The 11,618-nt window shown below is 35.8% G+C and overlaps 1 long non-coding RNA gene across 1 annotated transcript; it reads left to right on the plus strand.

Moving 5' to 3' along the window:
- The first annotated feature begins 4,862 nt into the window (after positions 1-4,862).
- On the plus strand, positions 4,863-11,314 carry LOC116421179. The gene is made up of 3 exons (XR_004231480.1): positions 4,863-4,931; positions 5,301-5,417; positions 11,204-11,314. It is a non-coding gene; the product is annotated as an uncharacterized LOC116421179 (long non-coding RNA).
- Positions 11,315-11,618: the final 304 nt, after the last annotated feature.

Here is an 11,618-nt window from a genome sequence, read left to right on the forward strand (position 1 = left end):
TCCTATTTCATATTGATCTAGGGTCTTCATTGGAATTTTTGGGACCCAGTTGCATTTAAAAACAATGGGTTTTGAACACGAATGTTTTTCTCTATGAATTTACTGAGGTCTAGCCTTTCCTGAGGTACAATCAGTTCCTTTATATTTTTGTCCTTTCTGGTGATTAAGCTGGTATGATTCATCAGAGACATGCCCAACATGACCTTTACATCAACATGTTCACTTATATTTCCACCAAGCCCTTCAATCACAGTTACTGATCCAATGGCATGGCCTAGTTATTGCAGTCAGTGTGCATCACCATGATGTGTGAATCAGAAGTAAAGTTAAGCAAGTTGGAGGAAGAACACAGTTGTTCAGACAAATCGGTTAAGTGAAAGGATTGATTTGGGCCATGCTTATGAAATCTCTAAGAAGATGTAAAATGTGGTAAAAAAAGAAAAGACACTGGATTAAGAATCAAGAGACCTAGATCGTAGTCTCCACTCTAACACTGTTTAGCTATATGACCTTGAACAAGTCATTTCATCTTAGTGTGAATGGACTGGATTAATAAATAATAATGTTTATAAAGTGCTTCATAGCTTACCAAGTGCTTCCCTCAGAATAAGTCCATAAAAGAGATATATAAGCATTATTATGTTCATTTTGAAGATGAGGCAAACAAATCTCAATGTGGTTAATTAATTGTCTTATGGTGCCATTACTATAAGATCCAGAACCTCAATCTATATTGTCTGACTACAGGACTAGCACTTTTATTATTAAGGTCCTTCTAAAGTTTCTCTAAGTGTCTTCTAGGAAATGACTGGAGGATTGGCTATAATAGGATGAGATGAAAAAGTAAATTAATCTGGAACTACTGGATTTTGAAAAGATTATTAGTACCAAAGGGAAAGGGACAGATGTTTCTAGGGTTATGAAAAAATCAGGACAAATGCCAGAGTTAAGAACGGCAAGTCATATACTCCAAGGAAGCCATTTATACAAAGTCCCCATCTACATCAAAATATTTAGAACAGCATTTTTTTTTTGTGATAGCAAAGAATTGGAAACAAAGTAGATACCCATCAATTGGGAAAGTAGGTACCCACCAAATTATGGTACATAGATAAAATGAAATACTACTGTGATGTAAGAAATAATAAATATAATGAATACACAAAATATGGAAAGATCTGCATGGACTGACATAAATAGAAGTAAGCAGAGTCAAGAGAACAATGTACAAAATGACTATAGTAATAGAATTGTAAAGAAACCACAAAATCCTCTGAAAATGAATGCTGCAAAAGTACAAAAGAAAGGCCTGTCTCCAAAGAAGAAAGATCAAAAAAATACTACCATGCCAAGGAAAGTTCTCAAATATGGAACATTTTACATATGTTCAGGCTTTTTTGAATGTATTGATCCATTTTACTGATTGTCTTCTTTTTCTTTTTCATCTTGCTTTTTCTTTTCCTTTAAATGTATTATTTGTAACATGAAATATCTCTTAGGCATGGGGGAGAGAGATAATAAAGAAAATTTTGATGATGTAAAAAGCAAAAGACATCAATAAAATTTTACATTTATAAAAGGAGAACATCAAGTCAAATCATTGAAGAGAGCATGGAAGAGAGCAGTATCAGGTTATTAGCCTGGAGCAAAATACAGATTTGGGGAGAAGTGGGAATTGAGTTCAGTCTTGGCATGCTAAGCTAAATTAAGGAACACAGAATAGAACCATATTTGCTAGATCAAGGCAAAGAAACCTAGAAATCAGAGAGAGGAAAAGTAGAAGGAGATACCTCATTTCAAAATCATAGTCTTAAAAATGTGCTAGAAAGGAGGCTCTTAAGCAAAAAGAAGACTTTATATTCTTGGGGGGATCTGGTACTGACATTCTCTACCTGTTCATAGTTTCCAGGCTAACCCTTACATGCCAGTTTTGTCTGATGCCCCAAAAGGTTTTGAGATGGATATTGGCAATATTTTAAGAAAGGCCCAGTAGCTTCCTTTCTGATACATCAAAATATCACAGCCTGACTAGGGAGATTCTCACATTAAGTCTCCCCTGCCTGGTTACAATGCCATTATGCTTGGTAATGGGGCCATGTTTCTAATTATTTCAGCAACTCCAAAGTGGCAACTTTCACAAACACTTATTAAGTACTTCCTGTGTATGAGAAGAATGCTGTCTTAGGTTCTGGTGGGAATACAACAATGATTATGACACATTTCTTGACCCTCATGGAACTCGGAATCCAGCAAGGCAATATGATAAGTACCCAAACAACTATTCTTCTGGAGGCAGCTGTTGGCACAGGGACCAGAGTGCTGGGTCTGGAATAAGGCACATAGACTAAATGTAGCTAGTTGGCACAGTGGCAAGAGTGCTGCATGTGGATTCAGAACAACCTGAGTGCTAAGTCGGTCTCAGATATTTATTCTGAAACAAGTAACTTGACCTCTGTTTGCCTTAGTAATCTCAGATACGAAATGAAGAAAATAACAGCACTTACCTTTCAGGTTTATTGTGAAGATCAAACTAGATAAGATTTGTAAAAAAAACAAACAAACAAATAGCACCAAGTCTAGCACATAGAAGGTACCATATATAAATGCCTATTTCCTCTTCTCATCTCCCCACCCTCAACTTCAGTACTGAAAGGATTTGTTTTCATTGATGTAGTTTATAACCCCTTCCATATATTAATAGACAGCCTTAGTGTGTCACCTGGATGCAAAAATGTCTGATATGCTGTCTAGTCAAATGACCTTGAGCCTCTATGTCTTAGCAAGGCTGATATTTGGACAAAATATCCACTAAGTGAACACAAATAACTATAACATAATGTAGTGCATTATAATTGCATTAAATGTTTAAACCAGGATTTATAACAGTTTGGAGGAAGATTACTACTGAGTATGGGGGGTCTGACTTCATGGGGGAGGTGGCTTAAGAAACAGAAATACCAAGATGGCAGTCTCCATACTATGCTATTAAACATAACAATTGGTACTCAACAAATATTTTTTCAGATGTTGGATGAATTAATTCCTCCTAATGTCCTGTGAATATATTCCTGTGTGTATGATGGGGAAAAGAAGGATGGGGAAGAAAGGTCACTATCTTTGATCTCTTTCATCAGTCATAATACACTTAACTTTAGGTTTTTTTTTTTTTTAGCAGTTTAGCACATCTCTTATTTACAGAATAATCCCCCAAAGCTTGAAAATTTCCTTATTTTTTCTTGAATGCCCTTTTATTCACTGGCACACACAACCAAATTATGTGTTTTTGCAACATATATATATATATATTTTTTCTCAAGCCTTAAGTAGGTAGATCACAGTTTAGCCATATTCCAGTTGGTATACAAAGGGAGTACATTATTCCTTCCCAAGAGTTCATCTTCCCATTATTAATTAGCAAGGGTTGCAGTAGTATTTGGGGATGACTCAATTGATAGTGTGTCTGCTTATCTGTGTGCAGCAGTGCCTTTCCATGCTGGGCACCAGTGACATACTGTCCACTTTTAGCTCCCAGGGCAACCAACCTTGGACTGGGAGAGGGTGGGTGGTGACAGAATTATTTGGGTCCTGGAGGCTTGATGAATAATTATAGGAGTGACATAAGCACAGTGATGTCAGTTCTGAGACGTCAGCATCCACTTTTCAGTGCCCCCACTGCTCCCTAGGAAGTACTTTTCTAGAATTCTAAAGCATTTATTTACCTCCCTGTGTCCTTTAATGCACTCCAAAGCATGAATCTCAGGCATTTAATTGCACGGGGAAAGGTCAAGAAATAAAAAAATAGGGGGTTTATTCAGGCAATAGCAAATAGAGCAATTTGACTGGAATTATGCAATACATTCAGGAGGATAATGGGAGATAAGATTGGAATGGAAGGCTGGTGTTATTTCATAGAAGACCCTGAATGCCAGGCTGAAAGATAAGACTTAATTTAGGAGGCAATGGGGATTGTTCCAGGTTGTTGCTGTTGTTAAGATATATTGTACCCAACTTTTTGTGACTCCAATTTGAAGTTTTCTTGACAAAGATACTGAAGTGGTTTGTCATTTCCTTCTCCAGCTCATTTTATGCATGAAGCAAACAGAGTTTAATGGCTAGCCCAGGGTTACATAGCTAGGAAGTGTTTGAGGCTGAATTTGAACTCAGGATGAAGAGTCTTTCTGATTGCAAGCCCAGTGCTCTTTCCCCTGTACCATCCTTTGTTCCAGGTAATCTTCCCCATTTCTGAGATTTGCTTTTGTCATATTAAATTGACTTTTTTGGGGGGGATCATTTTTCAGCAGTCCACAACCATATTTGTTTGAAGTATTACATGCTTTATGTCATGTGATTCTTTGAAGATGATGTGTTAGAGACTTTCTAATGGAATAAGAAAATCACAATTCATAAAATTTGGACTTGGAAGGTATCATCAAGATCTTCCAGAAGATGAATGTATAGATTGATGCATGAGCAGCCAAGTGACACAGAAGATAGAGCTGTTGCTTAGAACCAGGAAGACTCATTTTCTGGCCTCAGACACTTAGTAGCCATGTGATTTTGGCAAGTCACTTAACACTTTGTCTCAGTTTCTCATCTGTAAAATGGACTAGAGAAGGAAATGGCAAACTGTTCCAGTATCTTTGCCAAGTAACACCCTAAATAGCATCATGAAAACATGAACATGACTGAAGCAACAACAACACAGATTTATGCATATATAAGTTCCCCTATTAGAACTGAAGTTTCTTGTGGGAAGGAACTGTTTCTACTTTCCTTTGAACCATGAGTGCTTCGCACAGTACCTAGCACATGCTAAGAGCTTAATAAATGCTTGATGATTGATCAATCTTGTCTTACTGACTTGTTTTACAGATGAAGAAACTGGGGCCTTGAGAAGCTAAGAGACTTTCATGAATCTTACATCATAAATTGTAAGTAGCAAAACTGAGATTTGAACCCATGCCCTCTGATTCCAAAAATCAGATGTTCATTCCACTAGGCTATGTTGTGACTCCCTCAAATGGTGATTTCTCAGACTTCAATCTATTTTTGATTTATCTTCAATGCCTCCTTTAACTCTCCAACATGTTAGCATCTGTTGGTTTGAGAATTTCATAGCTTGAATCTTCTTGTAGCATGTCTTTGAAATGGTTTCTTTTGCTTAACATAATGTTGAATGAAGAAGGAATGTATTTGGCCAAAGGCAGGAGGGTTCAGTGTCAGAGATGTAGCTTTCCTATTCCCCTTATTTCTCTGGGCAAGTCATTCTATTTCCTGGATTCCTTTTGTCTCTCACACAGGAGGAACATGGCAGATTCATTTCACAAAGCTACTGCAAGGGCAGATGCCACACTGATTGCCAAATGTTTAGTAGATACATGGAACTATGGATGAATACACTGAAAATGAAACTGTAGGTAGGTAAAGTTAGCAATCAACTTATTAATGAGATACCATGAAAGTTTCCAGAGTAAAAGAACTTTGTCTAGTTTATATTCCTTGAGAAAAAGGTACCAGTGGAAGAAAAAGAAATAAATTTAAAACAAATGAATCATGACAGCTGATTCTGGCTCAGGCTAACAGATAAAGTTTTGGAATTCAGTGAAGATTTTCTAGGGAAATAAGAGTGCATCTTTCACTTTTTAATTATTGATGGAGACTGAGCACTTAGCAAGCCCCTGGTGCGGTCTCTTTTTCCCCTGACATTTCCAGGATAGTTGAGAGAAGGCTAATTTATAGCTGTAGTCTTTAGTTTTTAATACCTTCTAGCCTATTGATCTTGTGGCATCTTGTACCTTTTTTTGTTGTTTAGATAATATGGTACAGCGGGAGGGGATAGATAAAGGGTACAGATCTGCGTTCTGATACTTATTAAATCTATGACCTCCCAAATCCTTTAACTTCCCTAAATCTCAGTATCCTGCTCTGGAAAATGGGGATAATAATTCTTATGTTATCTACTTCATAGTGGGTTATAGATAAAAAGCTTTGTAATATGTAAAGCACTATAGAAATGGGAATCATTACCCTAATTTTGTTTTATATATATAAATTTTTCCCATAATATGCAAAACATTTTTTTACATTTGTTTTTAAAATTTCGAATTCTAGATTCTCTCCTTCCCTCCCTCTCCCCACATTGAGAAGGCACATGTGAAGTTATGTAAAACTCTTCCATAAATAATGTTGATTACCTAATTTTCTATGGTGCCCTCCAGAACCTTACCCCATTCTATTGTTAAAAAACTGCCCTTCATATTAAATTTATGTCCTTTCCCCAGAAATGTTTCTTGCTCAATCAAAAATGACTTATTATTTTTCTATCATCTTCATTTCTCTGACCCAGAGAGCTACCCCTTATAATAAAAAGTAGAAAAGAGAAGGGAGAGGGGAAGGAAATAAGCAAGACTATCTAACCTACTGATGAAATCTGGCAGGGGAGGCATTCCTAGTCTCCTACTTCAGCCAAAAGAAAAGTACATTTTAAAATCCTCCTTTGGAGTTAAGCTTGGTACATATAATTAGGCAACATTCTTGGGCTTGTTGCTTTTACGACTGGTGTTGGTATAGTCACTGTGTATTTTGCATTCTTTGTTCTGCTTAGGATCATACAATTATAGATTTAGATCTAGAAGGAACTCAGAGGACACTAGGTCCAACCTCTTATTTTACAGATGGGGAAGTTGAGGCCTAGAAGAGTAAATGTCCTAACCTCACATTGGATAGCATCAAAGACAGGATAGGAGCCCAGGTTTTTTGACTTCAGAACACGGCTCATATATTGTCCCATACTGTCAGTGTAGGGATAGAACATTGGGCTTGCAATCAGGAAGACATACTCATGAGTTGAGTCTCAGATGTTTATTAGCTGTATGACCCTGGGCAAGTCACTTTATCCTGTTTGCCTCAATTCTTCACCTATAAAATGAGTTGGAGTAGGAAATGGAAAACCAGTCCAGTATTTTTGCCAAGAAAACCCTAACAGGGGTCATGAAGTTGTTGGGTATGACTGAAACAACTACACTGTCTCTTTTTTTTGTATGCTTACTTCATTTCCTCCTCCAATGTGTCCTCATTTTACAGATGAGGAACTAAGGCAAATAAGGGTTAAGCGACTTGTCTAGAATCACATAACTTGGAAAGATCTAGTGCCAGATCTGAAGTCAGATCTTCCTGACTCCAGGTCCAGTGCTTTATCTATTGCATACATAGTAGGTGCTTAATAAATACTGATCATTTCAGATCAACAAATATTCATTATACTTACTATGTGCTAGGTACTGTGTTAAGCACTGGGGACAAAAAGAAAAATGAAAAACCATTCCTGATCTCAGGAAGCTCACAGTCTAGTAAAAATAAAAATAAATTGAATTGAAGATCATTTTAGAAGGCTGACAATAGCATTAAAGGAACTAGAGGAAGAGGTGGTATTTTAGCCGAAAATTGAAGGAAGTCAGGAAAGCCAATAGATGAAGATGAGGAAGGAGAACATTTCAGGTCTGGAGAAAAACCTGGGAAAATGTATGGAGTAGGGAGATGTAGAATCTTGTATGAGGCCAGTGCCATTGGCTTCTTTTTGTTGGTCACTTGTTTCACTTGTGTCTGATTTAGGATTAGGGTTAGAGTTGGAGGCTCATTTAGGGTAAGATTAGTGTTGGACTTTTCATGACTTCATGATGCTATTTGGGTTTTCTTAGCAAAGATACTACAGTGGTTTGACATTTCCTTCTCCAGTTCATTTTACAGATGAAAAAAACTGAGGCAACAAGAATTAAGTGACATGCCCAGGATCACAGAGCTAGTAAATGTCTGAGACTGGATTTGAGCTCAATTCCTCCTGACTCCGTACCTGGCATGCTATCTGCTGTGCCATCTACCCTCTCCACTTATTGATTGGTTGGTTTACTAATTATTCTGTTCGACTGCAGAAGGTAGAACTAGTAGAACCTGTTATAAATTGTAAATTTAATTTTGATTTTAGGGAAAAAAACCTACAAACAAGACGTACTCAAAAGTGGAGGGGTCTGCCTACTGAAAGAACTGTTATTAGTTGAAGGGTAATAGAGTAAAGGGGAAGTACATGGTGACTGTCTTCAGATATTTGAAGTGGTGTCATATGAAAAAAAGGGTTAAATATTTCCCACTTGTCTGCAGAGGACAGAAGTAGACACAGTAAGTGGCAGTTGTAGAAGTTTGTATTCAGTAGAGAGCTATTGCTATTCCCAAATAGAATGAGCTGCTTCAGATGATGGTGAGTATCCCATCACTGGAATAACAACTTCATCTTCACCAGACATTTAATATTAAATTGATTCTACTAATAAAGTAAACTAACACAAGAATTTCAAATAGAATTTGGATTGTACCTTATCTAGGATTTATAATAACGGATATTCTTGCTCATGTACAAATGAGGTCCCTTCCAGTTCTGAGGTTTTATTACTCTGTTCTAAATATCTTAAGTGTCTTAGCTAAGACTGAGGTCAAAAGGAATGGGATAAGATGAATGTCAATTGAAGCGACTTTGTTGAAGATATAGCCATAGTGTTTGCCACTGATTGAAAGAAGAGCCCTGTTTTCCCTGTCCATAGTAAAGACTTGATGGTTTTATTTGAAGACTACCCCTGAAATTCTCCTTTATCTAGTGGAAGGGGACCAGTAATCAGCTAAGTAAAAGTTGCAGCTTATAGATGTGGTAATGCTATTATTGATTAACTTAAGTGAGGGTTATCACTAAAAGAACATGCTAGACTTGGACCTTTGGTTTTTAGATTAATTTAAATTAGCATTTGTTAATTTAGGAATATTAGAGTGAAAAAAAATTCTGTTTGATGATGTGGTAGTGATGGTGGTGGATGATTCTTAACACAAAATCAGTGGAGACATAGTTAACTCACATTAAGAGAACAAGTGTCAAAGACAAAATGCAGCTGACAGCCAGTGAATCTAAAAGTTCAATTAAACAAGATTTGGAGAACAAGTTTTTGAGATTTGTGTGACATCACTAAAAAAATGGGTGTTTGTGGAAGGCTGAACCTCAAAAGACCTTTAAATATCATTTAATTTATTCTTCAAGTTTTATAGATGAGAAATCAGTTCATAACAAGTAGAATGACTCATTCAAAGTCACACTGTGAAATCACTTCAGGAGAATCAGGACTAAAGCCCCCCAAGCCCAGAGTATTCTCTAATACTTCAGTCTGTAAGAAATCAGCCATAAAGGAACAGAATTGGCCAATATGAAAAAAATTTGTTGTTTGGTCATGTTTCCATCATGTCTGACTTTTTGTGACCACATTGGGATTTCTTGGCAAAGAGACAGAAATGGTTTACCATTTCCATTTCCTGTTATTTTATAGGTAAGAAAACTGAGGTAAACAAAGTTAAATGACTCATCCAGAGTCACATAGCTAATAAGGTTTGAAGTCATATTTGAACTCAGAATGATGTATCTTCTTGACTCCAAGCCAAATTCTCTATCTACTGCATCACCTAGCTATCTGAAGTAAAGAATATCAAGCTAATAGAAAATCCACTGACTGTTCCCTTTGGCTTCTCTCCTTTTCCTTAACAGACACCCCTACTATGTTTTTAATCTAAAGTCTCTTTAATGTAATAGGATAATAGAATTAGTCCAATTTCTTCATTTTGCAGATTAAAAAAGTGAGGCCCTTAGAGTTAAGCAATTTATCCAGATACAGAGATAATAAGTGGCATTCCAAGAACTTGGTGTCTTACTGAATGTTGAAAATGATGAAAAGAGGGGTGGCTCAAAGATAAATTAAAAATTTTGATCTTAGGTCTGGGAGGATAATTGTGCCATAACTAGGGAAACTGGTTAAGAGAGAAAAAGATAGTGAACATTTGTATAGTTCATTCATCACAACTAAGAAACTTTCTTTCATATGTGAGGTAGATGGAACAAATATTACTGATATTAGTTTAGACATGAAGAATTGGTGCTCAAAGGGTTTTAAATGACTTGCCCATGGTCATACAGCTTCTTAGAGGTACAGTCACTCAAATTAAGCTTCACTTTTGAGTCTAGTGCTTTTTCATTACTCCTCCATCTTTCTGTGCTTTCTAGTTAGTCTATGTGTTTAAAATCCCTTGTAAAATCAAAAGCATATTCTATATATTATCCATTAAAGCTTTATTATTCTGCTTCTTTTGACATGTTGAATTTGAGGTGGCAATGAGACATCTAGGTGATTAGATCAAAAAAGAGTTTGTAAAATATGAAGATTGAACCAAGCAATCTTCAATATCTCTTATATTTCTGAAATTCCAAGATATTGAGAGTCAAATTAGAAACATGAGCTGGAGTTCTGTATGCTGATTACTTAGGTTGTAATAAACCTTTAGATAGATACATGAAGTTGATACCCTATGGAGAGAGAAATCAGGTGTCTCTGAGTTTTGAACCCAAATTGCCTAAAATAGCATTTTGAACCATTATATTACTCCTTAAGAAGGAGAGTTCCAATTTATAGCATTTACTACTTGCCATGTAAGATATAGTTATTATAAGGAGGAAATAACAGGGACTTTTAGCTGGAAGAAATCTCTGCTTTTCCTACCAATTTTGACTTGTTTTCAAGCCCTTCTGGTGATTTTGAGGGATAAAAGAAAAGAATGAAGTAATGAGAATTTTTCTACAGAGGTTGAAGATGGCAATCTTTATCATGGAGAAAATGTAAGAGAGAGAAACTTTTCATCAATACCATCCAGCTCATTCCAGGAACTATAGCACAAATTCAGATCCAGTTTCTTTGCTTAATGATGATATATTTGTTCTGTCCACTGGTTTGTTTATATTGAATAAACTTTCCATTTATTTAATATAATTAATATTTCAATAGTGATTTTATTAAGTAAAACTTTTATTTTATAATCAAATTTTAGAGCTATATATTCAAATCTTAGAACTGCTATGCTATTATTCCTAGTTCAAATACTTGTCCAAATCCAAAATGTATTTTTGAACCATGTTCTTATAAATGAGGAAACCAAGTCCCATATAGATTAAAGCCTAAGGTTACCTAAGGAATCACTAAAGTTTGTTTTACTTCCTTGTATAAACTTTAAATAATCTCATTCAATTTCATTATAAAATATGTACATGGTCAGTGCAGAGTTAGAAAGTTTGGACCTGGGAGAGTCATTAGAGATCTTCTAATGCAACTGTTCTTTTTATATACAGGTAATGGAGACCCAGAGAAGTAAAGAAAATACTTTGATATCACATCATGGACAGATGGAAGAACTTAAACTAGAACACAAATCACTTGACTCATGTACAAGTCTCTTTCCAATAAACCACATATTGAGTTAAATAAAATAATGTGTTGGGTATCCTAGCTTTGTATAAACACACCCTGTGTCTTAAATGTGATTTAATAACCATGATCAGTGTCAATGATGCCCTCATCTCTTGCCTTTGGATGCTGCCATTTCTCTTTCTTATGTCTCAATAACATATCCATTTAGATAAAATTATCACTGGTAAGGAGGCTGCTTCTAATATAATTTTTAAAATGAAATTCTTTGATAGTAAAAAGCAGAAATGCATTTACTATTTAACAATTCTGGAATATTTAAAAGATATGCATTATTTT

The sequence above is a fragment of the Sarcophilus harrisii genome, chromosome 2 (genome assembly GCF_902635505.1).
Source record: "Sarcophilus harrisii chromosome 2, mSarHar1.11, whole genome shotgun sequence".
In the NCBI taxonomy this organism is placed as follows: Eukaryota; Metazoa; Chordata; class Mammalia; order Dasyuromorphia; family Dasyuridae; genus Sarcophilus; species Sarcophilus harrisii.